The following is a 21,494-nucleotide window of genomic DNA, read 5'->3' as shown; positions in this document are numbered from 1 at the left end:
CTTCCCAGTCATGTCTTCCATCCATCCATCCATCCATTTTCTACCGCTTGTCCCTTTCGGGGTTGCGGGGGGTGCTGGAGCCTATCTCAGCTGCATTCGGGCGGAAGGCGGGGTACACTCTGGACAAGTCGCCACCTCATCGCAGGGCCAACACAGATAGACAGACAACATTCACACTCACATTCACACATTAGGGTCAATTTAGTGTTGCCAATCAACCTATCCCCAGGTGCATGTCTTTGGAGGTGGGAGGAAGCCGGAGTACTCGGAGGGAACCCACGCAGTCACGGGCAGAACATGCAAACTCCACACAGAAAGATCCCGAGCCCGGGACCTTCGTATTGTGAGGCACATGCACTAACCCCTGTGCCACCGTGCTGCCCGCAGTCATGTCTTACATTTTTTTATTCTTGTTGTTTGAACTCTTAGTACATCAGGGGTGTCCAAACTTTTTCTACTGAGGGCCGCATACAGAAAAATTAAAGACTGCGGGGGCCATTTTGATAGTTTTCATTTTCAAATCATAACAAAATATATGGATTTTGGTTTTTTTTTCCCTTTAGGGCTCCCGGGGACCATAAAGTGTCTAAGTCATTAAAATGTTAAAAACAAGTCAAATTATTTTTTAATTTTTTTTAATTTAACGCTTACAGTAAATCTCTACAGTATATCAACTTCAGGTTGATACAAAGTAAAAAGAAACTAAAAGGTTTTGTGCCTTTTCTGTCAAAGACAACTTAGTTTTTTATAATAAAACTGAAATATGCCGTATTTCCCCCACTGCCCAAAACATTCAGAAAGCAATGTTTGATGTGAAGTAATTAGAGCCTTAAAAAGATCAATAATGCAAGACACCATTGATATTAATTCATTGTTATTTTTGAGTAATCACAGTGAAAAGATAAATAAAATCCCATTAAATATATTTAGGATACAAAAGGTGCCCCACTCAAAGTGATACATTTGTATTCGTTTTTTTTTTACTTTCAACACTTAAATTACGAGATCAACTTCAGATATATCTGTCAATTTTACGTTTGAACTATTATTTTGTTTGCTCTTTTGTCAAAGAAAACGTTGATGTTTTAGTATGGCAACCACACAATATATGCAATATTTTCCACATAAAACATTTTAAAGTGAAATATTTGAAATAATTGGAGCCTTGAATAGGTCAATAATTCATTATAACATTTATTTATTTATTTTTTTTAAGCAATGGCAAAAAAAGAAAAATAAAGATAGACAAAAGAAAAAAAGCAGCCTGCATGGCAGCTTTGTGTCAACATTGCAACTTTTTCTAGTTAGATTTCACTTCTTTCCACTTTTTGTAATGTTTATTTTTTATTTTTGCAATAGCATTTCCAGAATGTGTGGCGGGCCGGTAAACAATTAGCTGTGGGCCGCAAATGGCCCCCGGGCCGCACTTTGGACACCCCTGTAGTACATGGTACCTCAACTAACGAGCACATTGCGCTGGATACTCGAAATACTCGTATCTCAAAGCAGCCTAGCCCATTGAAATTAATTGAATCCATTAGGGGTGTGGGAAAAAGTCGATTCGAATTCGAATAGCGATTCTCACATTGTGCGATTCAGAATCGATTCTCATTTTTAAAAAATCGATTTTTTTAATTACTATTTTTTTTAAATTAAATTGTTGTTTTGTTTTTTTTTCAAATTAATCAATCCAACAAAACAATACACAGCAATACCATAACAATGCAATCCAATTCCAAAACCAAACCCGACCCAGCAACACTCAGAACTGCAATAAACAGAGCAATTGAGAGGACACACAAACATGACACAGAACAAACCAAAAGTAGTGAAACAAAAATGAATATTATCAACAACAGTATCAATATTAGTTACAATTTCAACATAGCAGTGATTAAAAATCCCTCATTGACATTATCATTAGACATTTAGTGGCTTACACTTGCGATGCAAGTGTAAGCCACTATTATTCATTTTTTGTATTTTTTTTTTTAATTAATGTTTGTAATGATAATATCAATGAGGGATTTTTAATCACTGCTATGTTGAAATTGTTACTAATATTGATACTGTTGTTGATAATATTCATTTTTGTCTCACTACTTTTAGATTGTTCCGTGTCATGTTTGTGTGTCCTCAATTGCTCTCAATTGCTCTGTTTATTGCTATTCTGATTGTTGCTGGGTCGGGTTTTGTTTTGAAATTGTATTGCATTATTATGGTATTGTTGTGTATTGTTTTCATTAAAAAAAAAAAAAAAAAAATCGTTTTTGAATCGAGAATCGTGTTGAATTGGAAAAAAAAAATCGATTCTGAATCGAATCTTGACCCCAAGAATCGATTTTGAATCGAATCGTGGGACACCCAAAGATTCCCAGCCCTAGAATCCATGCTGTGCCCTCCCAAAATAACACTGTATGTAACACAATGTAACATGCCTTTTAAAAAGACAATATTTTAGACAATAAATGTTGTTTGAAAAACAATACAAGTAACTAGTTCCGTATTTACCAGACTATAAGGCGCACTTAAAATCTTTTTTTCCCCCTCAAAACTCAACAGTGCGCCTTATAACCCGGTGCGCCTAATGTACGGAATAATTCTGGTTTTGCTTACCGACCTCGAAGCAATTTTATTAGGTACATGGTGTAATTATAAGTGTGACCAGTAGATGGCAGTCAAACATAAGCGATACGTGTAGACTGCAATATAATGGCAATATGACTTAAGTAAACAACACCAACATTTTATATGTTCTATTGAAAATATAGAACATTACCCACGGCGCTCAAATATCTATTAAAAATGTTTTAGTAGGACTTTGGTAAACTATGAAGCCGCACCGCTTGATGGATTGTACTGTGCTTCAACATAGGAGTATTATTATGGTGTGTGTATAAGGTAAGACATATCTGGAGTTTTGTTTCGCAATGTTATGCAAAAACAACTTTCCTCACCTTCTGGTACCTGCTGATCTGTATTTGGGATCTGCATAAATCCTGAAAAATTGCACGCCTACGCCTTTGTAGTCCATAGCGGTTAAGCTTCTTCTTTTTCTCTATCTTCTTGGTATGGGACATCCTCCGCTGTTGCCATTTCTAATATAAAGTAGTGTAAAGTTCTTACTTATATCTGTCAGTAAACTCGCCATGAAAGCGCTAAAACATACCGGTGTAGTGAGTTTACATTATTCACCCAAGGAACTTTAGTTATTAGAGAGTTACGGTCGGGCGGTTTTTCACGGAACACATTTTCGGCGTTGTTGTTGTTTACGAATGAGGAGATGCTGCTCCGTTATGATTGAAGTAAAGTCTGAATGTCATTAAAACAGTTAGCTCCATCTTTTGACACTTCTTCCACCCCCGTCCTTGCACGCTACACCGCTACAACAAAGATGACGGGGAGAAGACGCTGTCGAAGGTGAGCCACGTAAATAAGACCGCCCACAGTACGGCGCATCCGGAAGCGACTGTCAGAAAGCGGTTTGAAGATGATCAGTAAAACATAATCTATGCAACATTTTGACCAAAGAACCACCATTACATGTTATGTAGACCACAAGGAAGTGTTTTCAATTTAGAAAAAAAAAAAAAAAAAAAAAGACTCCTTTAATGCGCCCTATAATCCGGTGCGCTTTATATATGAAAAAATATCGAAAATAGACCATTTATCGGCAGAGCGCCTCATAATCTGGTGCACCCTATGGTCCAAAAAAATACGGTAGTTTCATGAAAACAATGTACTAATATTGTTTAGCATTTACTTTGGGGACTGGACTTTCCATCATGCTGCTTTTCCAACCAGTGTTGCCAAGTCCACTTACTACAAGTGACTGGCTTTCTTGTTTCTCTGGTGAAATCTGGCAACACAGTCTGCGCCTTGTAACAATAAGAACTAGGAAGTGGTTTATGTACCACACAAATGTACTTGACTGACAGACCAAGTGATGTATACGTCTGTGTATCAAAGGTAATACTCAACTGTCCAGCTTGGTAAGTCAAACAGTATCTGCAGCTTATTTAGTTTTACATGTTTTACATGTTTTAAATGTTCGTCCTTTAGAGGTTTATGGCCGCATGCCGCAGAGGATGACTGCATCTTTTGTGATTCTGACTCGTCGGGTAGGCTGCGAAGAGATAGAACATATTTTTAATGGTTTGTTTCTCTGATTTGGTCTTCCATTTCCTTTCTCCAGGGGGTGATCAAGGGTGATGGGTCAAATGCAGAGAATAATTTCGCCACACCTAGTGTGTGTGTGACAATCACGGGTACTTTAACTTTAACTTCTTTTGTACTAACTTTCTTAGTTCCGATGGTTGGAGGGCAGAATTGTGTCAATCTCTGAGCACGCACAACAACTGTCAAATTAAAACTTATGTACAAACCCCGTTTCCATATTAAAGATTAAAGTACCAATGATTGTCACACACACACTAGATGTGGTGAAATTTGTCCTCTGCATTTGTCCCATCCCCTTGGGGAGCAGTGGGCAGCAGCGGCGCCGCGCCCGGGAATCATTTTGGTGATTTAATCCCCAACTCCAACCCTATGTTGCTGAGTGCCAAGCAGGGAGGTTATGGGTCCCATTTTTATAGTCTTTGGTATGACTCGGCTGGGATTTGAACTCCAACCGCCCGATATGAGTTGGGAAATTGTGTTAGATGTAAATATAAACGGAATACAATGATTTGCAAATCCTTTTCAATTCATATTCAGTTGAATATGCTACAAAGACAACATATTTGATGTTTAAACTGATAAACATTTTTTTTTTGGCAAATAATCATTAACTTTAGAATTTGATGCCAGCAACACGTGACAAAGAAGTTGGGAAAGGTGGCAATAAATACTGATAAAGTTGAGGAATGCTCATCAAACACTTATTTGGAACATCCCACAGGTGAACAGGCAAATTGGGAACAGGTGGGTGCCATGATTGGGTATAAAAGTAGATTCCATGAACTGCTCAGTCATTCACAAACAAGGATGGGGCGAGGGTCACCACTTTGTCAACAAATGCCTGAGCAAATAGTTTAAGAACAACATTTCTCAAGCAGCTATTGCAAGGAATTTAGGGATTTCACCATCTACGGTCGGTAATATCATCAAAGGGTTCAGAGAATCTGGAGAAATCACTGCACGTAAGCAGCTAAGCCCGTGACCTTCGGTCCCTCAGGCTGTACTGCATCAACAAGCGACATCAGTGTGTAAAGGATATCACCACATGGGCTCAGGAACACTTCAGAAACCCACTGTCAGTAACTACAGTTGGTCGCTATATCTGTAAGTGCAAGTTAAAACTCTCCTATGCAAGGCGAAAACCGTTTATCAACAACACCCAGAAACGCCGTCAGCTTCGCTGGGCCTGAGCTCATCTAAGATGGACTGATACAAAGTGGAAACATTTTCTGTGGTCTGACGAGTCCACATTTCAAATTGTTTTTGGAAACTGTGGACGCCGTGTCCTCCGGACCAAAGAGGAAAAGAACCATCCGGATTGTTATAGGCGCAAAGTAGAAAAGGCAGCATGTGTGATGGTATGGGGGTGAATTAGTGCCCAAGACATGGGTAACTTACACATCTGTGAAGGCACCATTAATGCTGAAAGGTACATACAGGTTTTGGAGCAACATATGTTGCCATCCAAGCAACGTTACCATGGACGCCCCTGCTTATTTCAGCAAGACAATGCCAAGCCACGTGTTACATCAACGTGGCTTCATAGTAAAAGAGTGCGGGTACTAGACTGGCCTGCCTGTAGTCCAGACCTGTCTCCCATTGAAAATGTGTGAAGCCTAAAATAGCACAAGGGAGACCCCCGGACTGTTGAACAACTTAAGCTGTACATCAAGCAAGAATGGGAAAGAATTCCACCTGAGAAGCTTCAAAAATGTGTCTCCTCACTTCCCAAACCTTTACTGAGTGTTGTTAAAAGGAAAGGCCATGTAACACAGTGGTGAACATGCCCTTTCCCAACTACTTTGGCACGTGTTGCAGCCATGAAATTCTAAGTTAATTATTTGCCAAAAAAAAAAAGTTTATGAGTTTGAACATCAAATATGTTGTCTTTGTAGTGCATTCAATTGAATATGGAGTGAAAATGATTTGCAAATCATTGTATTCCGTTTATATTTACATCTAACACAATTTCCCAACTCATATGGAAACGGGGTTTGTAAGTTTCTTGTGAAAACAAAGCAGGAAAACAACGTGTAACGATATAATAACTCTTTAAAACTGGTATTCCGACATGTGACTTCTTCCCGGAAGTGAAGACCAGTGGTGGTCGACCAAGCTAAAATGGCTGTTGTACAGGAAGCAGCGTGCAAACTAACCGAGTACAATAGAGGCTTAAATCTTCTGGAAAAAAAAAGAAACAAGCAAAAAATTAAAGGCCTACTGAAATGAATTTGTTTTATTTAAACGGGGATAGCAGATCCATTCTATGTGTCATACTTGATCATTTCGCGATATTGCCATATTTTTGCTGAAAGGATTTAGTATAGAACAACGACGATAAAGTTCGCAACTTTTGGTCGCTGATAAAAAAAGCCTTGCCTGTACCGGAAGTAGCGTGACGTCACAGGTTGAAGGGCTCCTCACATTTCCCCATTGTTTACAATGCAGCGAGAGCGATTCGGACAGAGAAAGCGACGATTACCCCATTAATTTGAGCGAGGATGAAAGATTTGTGGATGAGGTACGTGAGAGAGAAGGACTAGAGTGCAGTGCAGGACGTATCTTTTTTCGTTCAGACCGTAACTTAGGTACAAGGGCTCATTGGATTCCACACTTTGTCCTTTTTCTATTGTGGATCACGGATTTGTATTTTAAACCACCTCGGATACTGTATCCTCTTGAAAATGAGAGTCGAGAATGCAAAATGGACATTCACAGTGACTTTTATCTCCACGACAATACATCGGCGAAGCTCTTTAGCTACGGAGCTAACGTGATAGCATCGGGCTTAAATGCAGATAGAAACAAAAGAAATAAGCCCCTGACTGGAAGGATAGACAGAAAATCAACAATACTATTAAACCATGGACATGTAACTACACGGTTAATGCTTTCCAGCCTGGCGAAGCTTAACAATGCTGTTGCTAAGGACGCCATTGAAGCTAACTTAGCTACGGGACCTCGACAGAGCTATGCTAAAAACATTAGCTATCCACCTACGCCAGCCAGCCCTCATCTGCTCATCAACACCCGTGCTCACCTGCGTTCCAGCGATCGACGGAGCGACGAAGGACTTCACCCGATCATAGATGCGGTCGGCGGCCCGGAGACGGAGGAAGTCAAGGTGAGGTCGGCGGCTAGCGCGTCTGCTATCCATCTCAAAGTCCTCCTGGTTGTGTTGCTGCAGCCAGCCGCTAATACACCGATCCCACCTACAGCTTTCTTCTTTGCAGTCTTCATTGTTCATTAAACAAATTGCAAAAGATTCACCAACACAGAGGTCCAGAATACTGTGGAATTTTGGGATGAAAACAGAGCTTTTTGTATTGGATTCAATGGGGTCCGAATACTTCCGGTTCAACCATTGACGTCACGCGCATATGTCATCATATCGAAACGTTTTCAGCCGGAAGTTTGCCGAGAAATTTAAAATGTCACTTTATAAGTTAACCCGGCCGTATTGGCATGTGTTGCAATGTTAAGATTTCATCATTGATATACAAACTATCAGACTGCGTGGTCGGTATTAGTGGGTTTCAGTAGGCCTTTAAACTATGCAATGAAATACGTCCCTATACTTTATCAAAAAAAGATTTGTCGAGTGATATCAACGGTTATACGTCGGTCGCGTTCTCAGACATATCGAACGATTGTGCTCCAGACATCGTTCTACATGACAAAACGGATGGAAACCTGGAAAAGCATGGAGGTCTAGACCTTATTTGTGTGTGGTTGGGTTGGTATCAAATTGGTATCTAGAACCTCCTTGATAGATATGCATAGTTTTTGCTTAGGTAAGGATGCATTTCATGATTTAACTTTGCGTCTGAGATGCCATCTTTGTTGCTGTTGCACGCGCCTTTTTACGAATAGCGTGTTTTTCCCTACATTTATCAAAATATAACTATAGATGTCAACATTGTGTTGTGCTGAAATATTCATTTATGATTGTTGCCTTTGGTAAAAGCTTAAGTCTTTTAGGTTTTTCTTACATTTGCTTTCTTTTATTTAGACTCGCCGAGTTGGTGCTTTTCGAAACACTCGTAGAAAACGTGTCTAAGAAAAACAAATAAAGCCAAGATACTACTTCAATGGGAAATAATAACCGTTTAAAGTATATCAAACAAACCTTTAATGAGATGATCACTGCAAACTCAACTCTGCTCCCTTGGACTGAAGTATGTGCTGCTTTACTCGTCGTGGTTTCTACAAGTCTTGCAGATTTGCCCATTTTGATAACCTCTCAAGGAACTCTGAAGAAACCTCTATCCTTTTTGCGATTTGAACGGTTTGTACAGCCGAAAACAACACAAGCATAGGGCATTTTTTTCTCCAGAGCTAGCTTGACCACCACCAGTATTCATTGGGTGGGATGTGAACCGGACGTGATGTGGGTAACATCCCAGCAATTGCTCAAACTGCACGACCTTGTTACAAATACAGTATTACCTCAACCGAAAGTGAAAATGCTCATCACTTGAGGTATGGTCGCAACTTAGAGCATAACAAAAAGGGACTGTTTGTAACTCAAATTACTCAGAAGTTGAGGTACTATTGTACTTCATTAAGGTCGGTTTTGCATAGACTATATTATACAAGGACTATGGACCAGACTTTCCTAGGTTGTGTGGATGCAGTTATTGACATGCTAACTTTTCTAGCTGGGGGAACCTCACCCCATTCACTTTACACCAGTCTATGCTGTACTTTAGGTACAGAAGGTCATGGAATATTTCCAACAAATATTTTTGAACATGGAAATGGTTCCTAATCAACAGTTAATATACCTGTATGTCTGGTTTGATCTTTTACAGCAGCGTGTTTAGGCTGAGTTAATGGTGCCCCCTGTTGGTTACTGCTAAATAGTGAAATCTTTAATGCACTGGTTGCTTGATGGCAAACAATTCCAGTATACACAACCTCACTGATACATTTAGATAATTGATCAAGCAAAGTATGATGTGTGTTTGTGACAAAATCTGATTAATAAAACGCCCTGTGTAAAGAGATATTTTATTATAAATCAATTATGTTTTTTTAAATAAAGCAATGATTAATGATTAACCTCCCCTAGCAGTTTTTATCTGAATATGACAATGTTTAGTTAAGACAGAAAACTAAGGGTTCGGTTTTCACTTGGTAAACAACATAAAATTATCAATATCATCATTTTCTTCCTCGTATTTAAAAATCAAAGTAGATTAGGGTGTCCTAAGTGCAAGAGCAACTTATTCCTCTATCCACCAGCAGATGCCACTGCACACTAAAGGTTCAGCTTGGTATTCTGCAAGGTTTTTGCTATTCAAGAGATTATATAAAACAGTGATTGGTTTGTTCATTGATTGATTGATTTTTTTACAGTCACTGTCTTAGATTTTAGCTTTTCCAGAGGCTCTACCTTTATTTTGCAGATAAGATGTACCATTTTACCACATAAGTTAATATACATTCTACAGTGTTAACCAAAATGATTCCCGAGCGCGGCCACCGCTGCTGCTCACTGCTCCTTGGAACAAGGGGATGGGTCAAATGCAGAGGGTAATTTCACCACACCTAGTGTGTGTGTGTGACAATCATTGGCACTTTAACTTTTTTAACTTTAATTAATGAATTAAGCCAAAACACTTAAAACTGGAAGTAATTCACAGTCCTTCTCTATTAATGTGTTTATTTCACAGGGACAGTACAATTAAACATTGCTACGCACAGGTAGCTAATGTCAAAGTACATAAGACTTCTAGCCACAGGCTAATTTGCAACCCTTGTCCCTGATTAGGCTTTTTTAAGTAATAAATAAATGATAAATGGGTTATACTTGTATAGCGCTTTTCTACCTTCAAGGTACTCAAAGTGCTTTGACAGTATTTCCACATTCACCCATTCACACACACATTCACACACTGATGGCGGGAGCTGCCATGCAAGGCGCTAACCAGCAGCCATCAGGAGCAAGGGTGAAGTGTCTTGCCCAAGGACACAACGGACGTGACTAGGATGGTAGAAGGTGGGGATTGAACTCCAGTAACCAGCAACACTCCGATTGCTGACACAGCCACTCTACCAACTTCGAAGTACAAAAATAAAAACACATTGAAAATAATTGGCCCCATTTGTCCACACTACATCCAGTTCTAGTGCTCACACTTCTGATTTTCCTTAAGACACTTTTTCAGTTTGGTTTTTTTCACAAATGGGTGACTGAAGTACCACTCCGATGTTGTTGTTAGGGCTGCAGCAATTGATGAAATCGATACATTTGATTACAAAAAAAAACATTCAGCTTAAATTCTATTGCTTTGATTAATCGTTTAAAGAGTGTTGCGAATCAAAATTGATTAAATTTGGACCAAATGGAGTGCCCTGAACTTTCAATACACGGACAAAGTTTCCACATGGCCACTGAAATAGAGCATACATGAGGGCAGTAGTGTGTGGGTGTCGTCATCAGAGTGGCAACAAACACCGGAGAGTTTTTATTTTTACATTTTTACTGATGCACACATGTTAAAAGTGCAATTTCAGTGTTGATGATGCACATTTATTAGGCAAAAAAAGAATTATGTTTATGCCTAGCAGAACCATTTTTTTAATTTCAACTATTTTCCCTAAAATACGCATTAGGCTATAAAGTGTGTTTTATCCGATTACACAAATAATCAAACAAACTATTTGATAGATTACTCGATTACTAAAATAATCCATAACTGCAGCCTCAGTTGTCGTACAAACTGTTTACATTTCAGGTAAATGCCAAGAACGCTGTCAAAAAAGGACTAGCCAAATGTCATTAAAAGCAAATCGTTGAGTGTTTGTGCTGTATAAAATTAGTTTTAAATGATTTAAGATACCGTGGGATAAATGCTTTTACATGGCCTTCCCAGATTTTATGTGAGGCCCCCATTCAACAGCTGACAGAATGATTTCACAGCACAGTCCTGATGCCCCTTGCAGACATACAGTTTTGTCTCCTGGAGATGAAGACTTGGGGTGTGCTGTGGGTAGGTTTGGGATGTAGTGGGGAGCGGCCTCCCTTTCTCCAGGAAACATATGGAACAAATCTGCCATTTGGCCAGACCCCCCTCTTGCCACGTCTCACAGCACGCATGCACGCACAAAGATGAATGCATGTGCACGTGTACACACTCCCAAAAACATGTTAAGTTGGTCAGTCAATACTTTGGCCTTCACAGAGGTAAACACGGTAAGAAAGCGCTCAACAAGGAGGATTTGTCACGATCAAAACACGTGATTTCTTCATTTGGCAACAACGTTGGTATATCCTTAAAACAAGAGTGAGGAATAAATGCTTTACTCCTTTTGACTCTTTGTAAATTGAAATTACTCTTCTTTAACAGCACTATGCATTCAGGATATTTGAGTCAATGCAGGTTAACCATTTTGGATAAAATAAATGTTTTGCATCCAAACATCAATCAATTTGTTCTGCTTATTTAGTCTGGGTCACAGGGGCAGCATTTGAGCAGAGAAGCTCAGACCACCCAGTCTGCGGCCACCTATTCTGCGTTGCCAGGCCATTTGCAAGACATACAGGATTTCCCCTACATGTAATTGATTTTGGCCCAGAGCCATGGCAAAATAGAAGCCGACACACTTCAAAAATGAGGGCACTTAACATGAAAACAAAGAAAGTAATATATTGTATAAATGGATATATATACACTACCGTTCAAAAGTTTGGGGTCACATTGAAATGTCCTTATTTTTGAAGGAAAAGCATTGTACTTTTCAATGAAGATAACTTTCAACTAGTCTTAACTTTAAAGAAATACACTCTATACATTGCTAATGTGGTAAATGACTATTCTAGCTGCAAATGTCTGGTTTTTGGTGCAATATCTACATAGGTGTATAGAGGCCCATTTCCAGCAACTATCACTCCAGTGTTCTAATGGTACAATGTGTTTGCTCATTGGCTCAGAAGGCTAATTGATGATTAGAAAACCCTTGTGCAATCATGTTCACACATCTGAAAACAGTTTAGCTCGATACAGAAGCTACAAAACTGACCTTCCTTTGAGCAGATTGAGTTTCTGGAGCATCACATTTGTGGGGTCAATTAAACGCTCAAAATGGCCAGAAAAAGAGAACTTTCATCTGAAACTCGACAGTCTATTCTTGTTCTTAGAAATGAAGGCTATTCCACAAAATTGTTTGGGTGACCCCAAACTTTTGAACGGTAGTGTATATATAGCGTATTATTTATTGCACCGGAAATTCGACCACCAAAAAACTTTGATCAGCACTGCCGAAACACACGGTTGTCTGGAGACAACGCAGCATGTCTGTGGTTGTGGACATACTTTAATATATTTGAGTAATACCTGCGGACAGTGATCTTCAAAATGTATATTATCCAAATATTATTAGGACAGTCAAGCTTTTTCAAGGAGAGTAATTGCATGCCGGACCGGTTTCGGCAGTAAGACGTTTGGTGTTTACATTTCATTGACTTAACATGTGCTAAAATGCATTCAACGTTTGTTCAGAATCAGCTACTTTCACGACAGCTGACACGACTTTCTTCACGCTTTTTCCGGTGCATTTTTTTCCTGCTTTCCCTATCTGCGCCTAATGACTGAGCTACGTGACGCCATTTCTTGTGATGTCCCACGGAGCATTTCTGGTCGGGACGGGATTGGTCCCAGGGATTCGAATAAAGAACCAACTCTTTTTCTTTACAATAGTGGTCTCGATAACGGGTACCGGTTCTCAAAAAGGGATTCGAGTCCGAGGAATCGGTTCTTTTCTTATCGAACAACTGGGAAAACCGATTTCGAGTATCATCCCTAGTTGACGCTGAGCGTCCATTGACTTCAAAGAGGGAGCGTAAAGTAGGTTGTTCCACTGCAGCCCAACTACACATCAATGGATAGCCACAGAGCATCTCTGGAAGTTCATTAGAAGTGGGCTCAGCCTCGGCTGGTCTAAACGTTGGGCTTCCACATGATCATTGGATGATTTGTCTTAGGCTGAGTCCTTCTTTGATTAACAGCAAAATTAGAAAATCAAGGATCTTGACATATAAACCACTGCTAGAAAAATTTTAAAGTTTCATGTTGAATTGGAGAATTTCCTTGGCAAAATCTAGCATTTTAATATTTTTTCATTGGTTATTGGAGACTGTATTCGTGTTTGGAGAGGAGCTGAAATTTAGCTTCTACTACTTGACAGACCAGCAGCTGCCACTGGTTTTACCGCGTGTGTTACATTGTACAATAAGCAGCAACAATTGAAAAATAGAGCACAACTATATAAGAAAAAATATAGGTTAACACAAATTTCTAATAGCACGTATATATTTTTAAATATATGTATAACATTTTTTAGCCTTTCTTTAAAGGACATATGCATCATCAACGATAATGCAACTTACATGATGACATCATTTTAACACAGCCTCCACAGCCAAAAGTATATTGGTAAAATAGGGAAAACCCTGACATAATCCCTCCAGCTTGTCCAAAGGTCTACCCCGGAACCTATTTTCGGTTGGGCCTGGCGGGAACATGGGAAAGCGTCCAGGAGGAATCCAGACTACATGCATGAGTCACCTCAACTGGGTCCTGTCAATCCACAATCTTGCTCTGTCGGTCACTACCCAAAGCTTTTGACTGTCGACGAGGGTCGGAATGCAGATTGACCAGTAAACTCAGAGCTTTGCCTTCTGGCTCAGCTCTCTCTTCACCAAGACGGCCGGTAAAGTTACCACATTACTTAAGATGCTGCACTCACACTTCAACCTTCCCTCACTCGTTAACAAGACCCTGAGGTACTTGAACTCCTCCACCTGGGGCTAGAACTCACTCACAGTCCGAAAGGTGCAATCCACCATTTTCCCTATATAAGATTTGGAGGTGCAGAGTCTCATCTCAGAAGCTTCACTTTATTTTATGCATTCAATTAAAATTGATGTCTGCATGTAATTGATATTGATAATGAATATAGCATTTCTTACATTGTAGTGAGGAGCCAAACTCTTATGTCACAGAAAGTTTCATTTCTGTTTTAATGGTCATCATCACATTTTTACTCTTCGCCATCACCGGTGCCATTTTGTGGTGGCACAAAGGAAAAAAGGTAAGGAAAAGGCAAAAGTCACTTGTGGACAAGAGTGTCCAAACTGCGGCCCACCGGCTACTTTAATTTGGTCCGCGAGATGGCACAAGTTCAATAAACCATGGCAGCGCCCGGTGTATTTCTATCATACAAATAGTCAGGGGGCTTATAGCTGCCATTTTGTCTCCATCTGGTGGCCAAGGAGAGTAACTCAACCATTAGTTATAATTGCAAAAAAAAGTAGCCCAGCCTTTGCTATTATGACCCAATCCAAACAACCTTCCCTAGTCATGGTGTAGAAAAAAAATCAACCAGCACAGAAAGTCAACAAACATGGTCACACATAACACAACCTGCTCATTGAACTTTGTGGATATTAAATCCATTACAAGGGAAAAGCGCAAAACACTCTCTGCACACTTATCCATGTTTGGCGCATTTTAGCTGCTTGATATTTTTGATTGATTAAAAAACTTTAGTAAACAGGCTAGGAGGTTAACCTTCACATACTCTTAATAACCAATTATTATAATTATTAATTATATATCCATTCTATCATTATAATCATATGTACTATATATATGTGTATATGTGTGGATATACATATATATATATATATATATATATATATATATATATATATATATATATATATATATATATATATATATATATATATAAACATACATACATACATACCGGTACATATATATACAAACATACACATACATACATACATACATACATACATACATACATACATACATACATACATACATACACATACATATATATATATATATATATATATATATATAAACATACAGGTATATATGTGTGTGTGTGTGTGTATACATACATATATATTAATATACATATATATTAATATATATATATATATACTGTGTATATATATATATATATATTAATATACATATATATTAATATATATATATATATATACTGTATATATATATATATATATATATATGTATATATCAATATATATTAATAGTAATAAATATATATATAAAAAAATATACATATATATATATATATATATATACATATATATATACATATACATATATATATACATATATATATATATATATATATGTATATATATATATATATATACATATACATACATATATATATATATATATATATATATATATATATATATATATATATATATATATATATATATATATATATATATATATATATATACATATACATATATACCCCTGCTTAAGATGCTTGCCGAGCTGACATCGCAGACTCAAGATTTACTGCCATCTTCTATGAAGAGGATTTGAACTCCAAGTTTTATTTGACTTTTGAGATATATTATCCCAGGAAATTGGTTGAACGCCACTTTGCCTGGGGAAATTGTTACACTATAAGACAGAAATGTATATAATATGTAAGCCATGAAGGCATCTTATATCAGATTATAATAGCCTCTTGATTAAGAGTAGACTGAAGCTTGCTGGATGTCGTCCACTGTAATAGTCTCTCAGCATTCAATCACAGATTTGTACGTCTTCTGAAAAGATCCATGCAAATTACAGTTCACATGTCATTGCTCAAACTGATTCACGTGGACCCCTTGTGATGCTGTAGTTAGAACACAAAGAGACTTTGCTTTAAGTAAACTCAGGTGTGCTGGAAAATTAGAGTGTTTCTCAGACATATCGGAATAAATAATGGGGTCCTGTGTTATTTTAATCTTTGTCTACATTGGCTGCACACTACCTTGATTATGCTCTAAGCCTGGAATAAGTCATTAGAGGCCCAAATATTAGGGATCTCATGTTGCTGATGTTTAAACAGAGGAGAAAAAGTGCAATGGTAGAGTCATTATGCAACAGAGACTACTACTACTCAGTTGCTTCGTGTGATTGGAGAACCAGAAACCTCATTCATCACAACTCAGTGAGAAGTAGAAATGCATGGTCATAGACAACCACGATACATCCCACTGGACAACACCCCGATTTTCTACTGTACTCCGAAGGACTATCTACAAAAAGAGTGAATCTAGAACAGAAAATATACACTGACACAATCCAATTAAGTGTAGTTGTCCTAGCTAGAAAAGTCTACTTTAATGTGCATAGTTCCATTCATTCAACTTGACAAACCAATTTAATTGAGATAGTTAATGTAGAGATAAGTAAGCATGTGTACTGCACACGAAACACTTGTATATCATCCCCAGTGGAATAAAAAGTATGCAATATCTATCTCCATTTAGATTCCCTTTAACTTTCGAGTAACTTTGTTTTTATTTTAGACACAAGAATTACTGTACAACCAAAATATAAACGTATAAACCAGGGGTGTCCAAATCACAGCCTGTGGGCCAAATGCGCCCCGCAAGACGACGGCACGAGTTAAATTTCAACATGAACCTCAATAAACAACCTGGCCATGCGGAGTGTTTTCATCCATTCATCCATCCATATACTACCGCTTGTCCCTTTCGGGGTCGCGGGGGGTGCTGGAGCCTATCTCAACTGCATTCATATCAAATTTAAATACCAAGGTTCTAACAGGTGAAAATTTGTCGCCATCTTGTGGATAATGTAAGCAACTTAAGTCAGTGACCATGATAAGTGGACATGATGTGTACTTTCATGACGGCACAAGCACACCATTCACTTATATGACCCAATCCAAACAACCTTACCTAATCATGGCGCAGAAAAAATTTAACCAGCACATATGGTCACACATAACACAACCTGCTTACTGAACTTTGTGGATATTATTAAAAAAATATCCTATCACCATAAAAAAATAGAAATCCCACCCATTTAAATCCATTGCAAGGCATGATGGGAAAAATTTAAAACTCTCTCGATACTTATCCATGTTTGTCTTTTAGCTGTTTGATATTTCTGATTGATTACAAAGCTTTAGAGACGTCGTCACGGAATCAAACAAGGTAGAAGTTGAACTTTCATATAATCTTAATATTCAATTATAATAATTATTAATTATATATCCATTATATTATGTTATGTAAACACACACACACACACACACACACACACACACACACACACACACACACACACACACACACACACACACACACACACACACACACATCTGGTTACTTTGCATGCAGTCGGCTTTTGGACCCAAGCCAAATTTTTTTTAGCCCATTGCGGCCCCCCAGTCAAAAACTTTGGACAACCCTGGTATAAACGTTTCAACCACCTAGCAACCTGCTAGTTGGACATTAAGTAAACTCAGGCAGTTGGGAACTATTAGCTGGCAACCACATCAGATCCTCGAATCACCTCATCTGACTCCTCTCAAAAAAGTTAGGGCAGCGGCTTTATATTGAAAAGTGAGACTCCAGACCAGACTTTGTTGCAAAAAACTCTAGCAGCCAGAGGAATATTTGACATGGCCCACAAAATTGCATTATTTGCAAATACTTAATCACAAGTTCTACAAATATGGCCTCACAGGGTTTGAGCAAGCCTCCAATACTTGGCTCTGTTGATTCGGACTAAAATCTGAGCAAGTATCCAGGAATATGTGAGAGGCTGGTCTTTCGCAACGACAGTAAGAGGGTTGTGCAAAGACAAATACACTACATCAGGGTTTCTGCAGGTATCAGCAAATCTAATTTAATGATTTTCAGTGCCACTTAAAACAAACTAAATGCCCATGTCCTACTGCACATAGTTATTATACAGTATATCGTCACAAGCTTACAATTGTCTTTATAGACAATATTGTTAGCATCTGACAATGATAATCGTGAATAGTTGAAAAGTTAATAATAACTGGTGTAAATGTAGTTAAAGGGTTTCTCAATGTAAAGTGTTCTGAGTCACTGGAGAAATGTTATAATATTATTATATTTATATAGCGCGTCTATATAAATATAATTCACTTTACTTCACGCTCATGTAGCTCATTCCGTTTGATGACAAAATATTTCCACACAGTGACATTTGGCTATGGGATAACATTTTCCCTACTAACTTTTGTTACTTAAAGGCCTACTGAATTTTTTTTTTTAAATTTAAACGGGGATAGCATATCCATTCTTTGTCATACTTGATCATTTCGCGATATTGCCATATTTTTGCTGAAAGGATTTAGTAGAGAACAACGACGATAAAGTTCGCAACTTTTGGTTGCTGATAAAAAAAAGCCTTGCCTGTACCGGAAGTAGCGTGACGTCACAGGTTGAAGGGCTCCTCACATTTCCCTATTGTTTACAATGCAGCGAGAGAGATTCGGACCGAGAAAGCGACGATTACCCCATTCATTTGAGCGAGGATGAAAGATTCGTGGATGAGGAACGTGAGAGTGAAGGACTAGAGTGCAGTGCAGGACGTATCTTTTTTCGCTCTGACCGTAACTTAGGTACAAGGGTTCATTGGATTCCACACTTTCTCCTTTTTCTATTGTGGATCATGGATTTGTATTTTAAACCACCTCGGATACTATATCCTCTTGAAAATGAGAGTCGAGAACGCGAAATGGACATTCACAGTGACTTTTATCTCCACGACAATACATCGGCGAAACACTTTAGCTACGGAGCTAATGTGATAGCATCGGGCTCAAATGCAGATAGAAACAAAAGAAATAAACCCCTGACTGGAAGGATAGACAGAAAATCAACAATACTATTAAACCATGGACATGTAACTACACGGTTAATGCTTTCCAGCTTGGCGAAGCTTAAAAATGCTGTTGCTAATGACGCCATTGAAGCTAACTTAGCAACGGGACCTCACAGAGCTATGATAAAAACATTAGCGCTCCACCTACGCCAGCCAGCCCTCATCTGCTCATCAACACCCGTGATCACCTGCGTTCCAGCGATCGACGGCGCGACGAAGGACTTCACCCGATCATCCGTGCGGTCGGCGGCTAGCGTCGGCTAGCGCGTCTGCTATCCAAGTCAAAGTCCTCCTGGTTGTGTTGCTACAGCCAGCCGCTAATACACCGATCCCACCTACAGCTTTCTTCTTTGCAGTCTTCATTGTTCATTAAACAAATTGCAAAAGATTCACCAACACAGATGTCCAGAATACTGTGGAATTATGAGATGAAAACAGAGCTGTTTTGTATTGGATTCAACGGGTCCCAATACTTCCGTTTAACTAGTAACGTCACACGCATACGTCATCATACATAGACGTTTTCAACCGGAAGTTTAGCGGGAAATTTAAAATTGCACTTTATAAGTTAACCCGGCCGTATTGGCATGTGTTGCAATGTTAAGATTTCATCATTGATATATAAACTATCAGACTGCGTGGTCGGTAGTAGTGGCTTTCAGAAGGCCTTTAATTAGCAGCGCTTCTCACTAGTGAGTCGCGACTAACTGTGTGTGTTACCTAAAGGCTGAAATGAAGTGAAGTGAATTATATTTATATAGCGCTTTTCTCTAGTGACTCAAATCGCTTTTACACAGTGAAACCCAATATCTAAGTTACATTTAAACCAGTGTGGGTGGCACTGGGAGCAGGTGGGTAAAGTGTCTTGCTCAAGGACACAACGGCAGTGACTAGGATGCCGGAAGCGGGGATCGAACCTGGAACCCTCAAGTTGCTGGCACGGCCACTCTACCAACCGAGCTATACTCAAAATATACTCCTGCGTCACATAGCTTGCGTACACAACTTGTTATGCTCCTCCCCCATGTACCCTCCTGCAGTTCTTAATTACTGTCTGCAAATGATTTCTATGTACATATATTTTTTTTTAAAACACAAAAAAAAACGTATAGAGACATGTTTACATGTATGTTCTGAATGTTTGAATTCTATGTTTTTAAAATAAAGTTAGAAAAAAAACTGATTGTTCAGCTTGTTTACGACATCATTTCCATGGTTCACACAGCGAACGTCCTCCGGTTTCTAAGCAATGTGTACTTGTGACCGTTGTTTTAAAAAGATTAGTTCCAGCTCCAACATTTAAGTGAGGGTCGCTACCACTACTGTACACAGGAAAATATGCGCGTACTGAAACAAAGATTGTGGATGAGGCTCACTCTGTTCATGTAATTCTATTGTTGAATACACATGCTCAGGTGCTGAGAGCAATGCACAGAGTGAGACCTCTTGTATCCAGTTTGAAAGCCAGAGACGAAGACGTAGCCATTTTTAGATGGCAGCAAAGTTATTGACTTCATTTTCATTTATCGTTCGATTGATTAACTTATTATCAGCCCAGGCCTACAATTGTAATGCCTCTGGACATAGAATTTAATGCTTTTTAATGCCGTTTAAAGGCCTACTGAAAGCCACTACTACCGACCACGCAGTCTGATAGTTTATATATCAATGATGAAATCTTAACATTGCAACACATGCCAATACTGCCGGGTTAACTTATAAAGCGCAATTTTAAATTTCCCGCTAAACTTCCGGTTGAAAACGTGTAGGTATGACGACATTTGCGCGTGACGTCAATGGTTGAACCGGAAGTATTGGGACACATTGTATCCCAATACAAACAGCTCTGTTTTCATCGCAAAATTCCACAGTATTCTGGACATCTGTGTTGGTGAATCTTTTGCAATTTGTTTAATGAACAATGGAGACTGCAAAGACGAAAGCTGTATGTGGGATCGGTGTATTAGCGGCCGGCTGCAGCAACACAACCAGGAGGACTTTGAGTTGGATAGCAGACGCGCTATCCGACGCTAGCCGCCGACCGCATCGATGATCGGGTGAAGTCCTTCGTCGCGCCGTCGATCGCTGGAACGCAGGTGAGCACGGGTGTTGATGAGCAGATGAGGGCTGGCGCAGGTGGAGCGCTAATGTTTTTAGCATAGCTCTGTGAGGTCCCGTAGCTAAGTTAGCTTCAATGGCGTCATTAGCAACAGCATTGCTAGGCTTCGACAGGCGGCACAGCATTAACCGTGTGGTTACAGGTCCAGTGTTTGGTTCGGTGTCTCCTGATAGTAGTATTGTTGATATTCTGTCTATCCTTGCAGTCAGCGGCTTATTTATTTTGTTTCTATCTGCATTTAAGCATGATGCTATCACGTTAGCTCCGTAGCTAAAGTGTTTCGTCGATGTATTGTCGTGGAGATAAAAGTCACTGTGAATGTCCATTTCGCATTCTTGACTCTCATTTTCAAGAGGATATAGTATCCGAGGTGGTTTAAAATACAAATCCGTGATCCACAATAGAAAAAGGAGAAAGTGTGGAATCCAATGAGCCTTTGTACCTAAGTTACG

General features: G+C 38.9%; 1 protein-coding gene across 1 annotated transcript in view; it reads right to left on the bottom strand.

Moving 5' to 3' along the window:
• cenpp (centromere protein P) overlaps positions 1–21,494 on the bottom strand; it is a 118,846-nt gene that overhangs the window by 53,485 nt on the left and 43,867 nt on the right. The gene's annotated exons all lie outside the window — the stretch shown is intronic.

Source organism: Entelurus aequoreus, linkage group LG26, assembly GCF_033978785.1.
Source record: "Entelurus aequoreus isolate RoL-2023_Sb linkage group LG26, RoL_Eaeq_v1.1, whole genome shotgun sequence".
Lineage (NCBI taxonomy): Eukaryota > Metazoa > Chordata > Actinopteri > Syngnathiformes > Syngnathidae > Entelurus > Entelurus aequoreus.
Note: the sequence above shows the minus strand (reverse complement) of the source record. Positions and strands in the feature narration are given on the sequence as shown.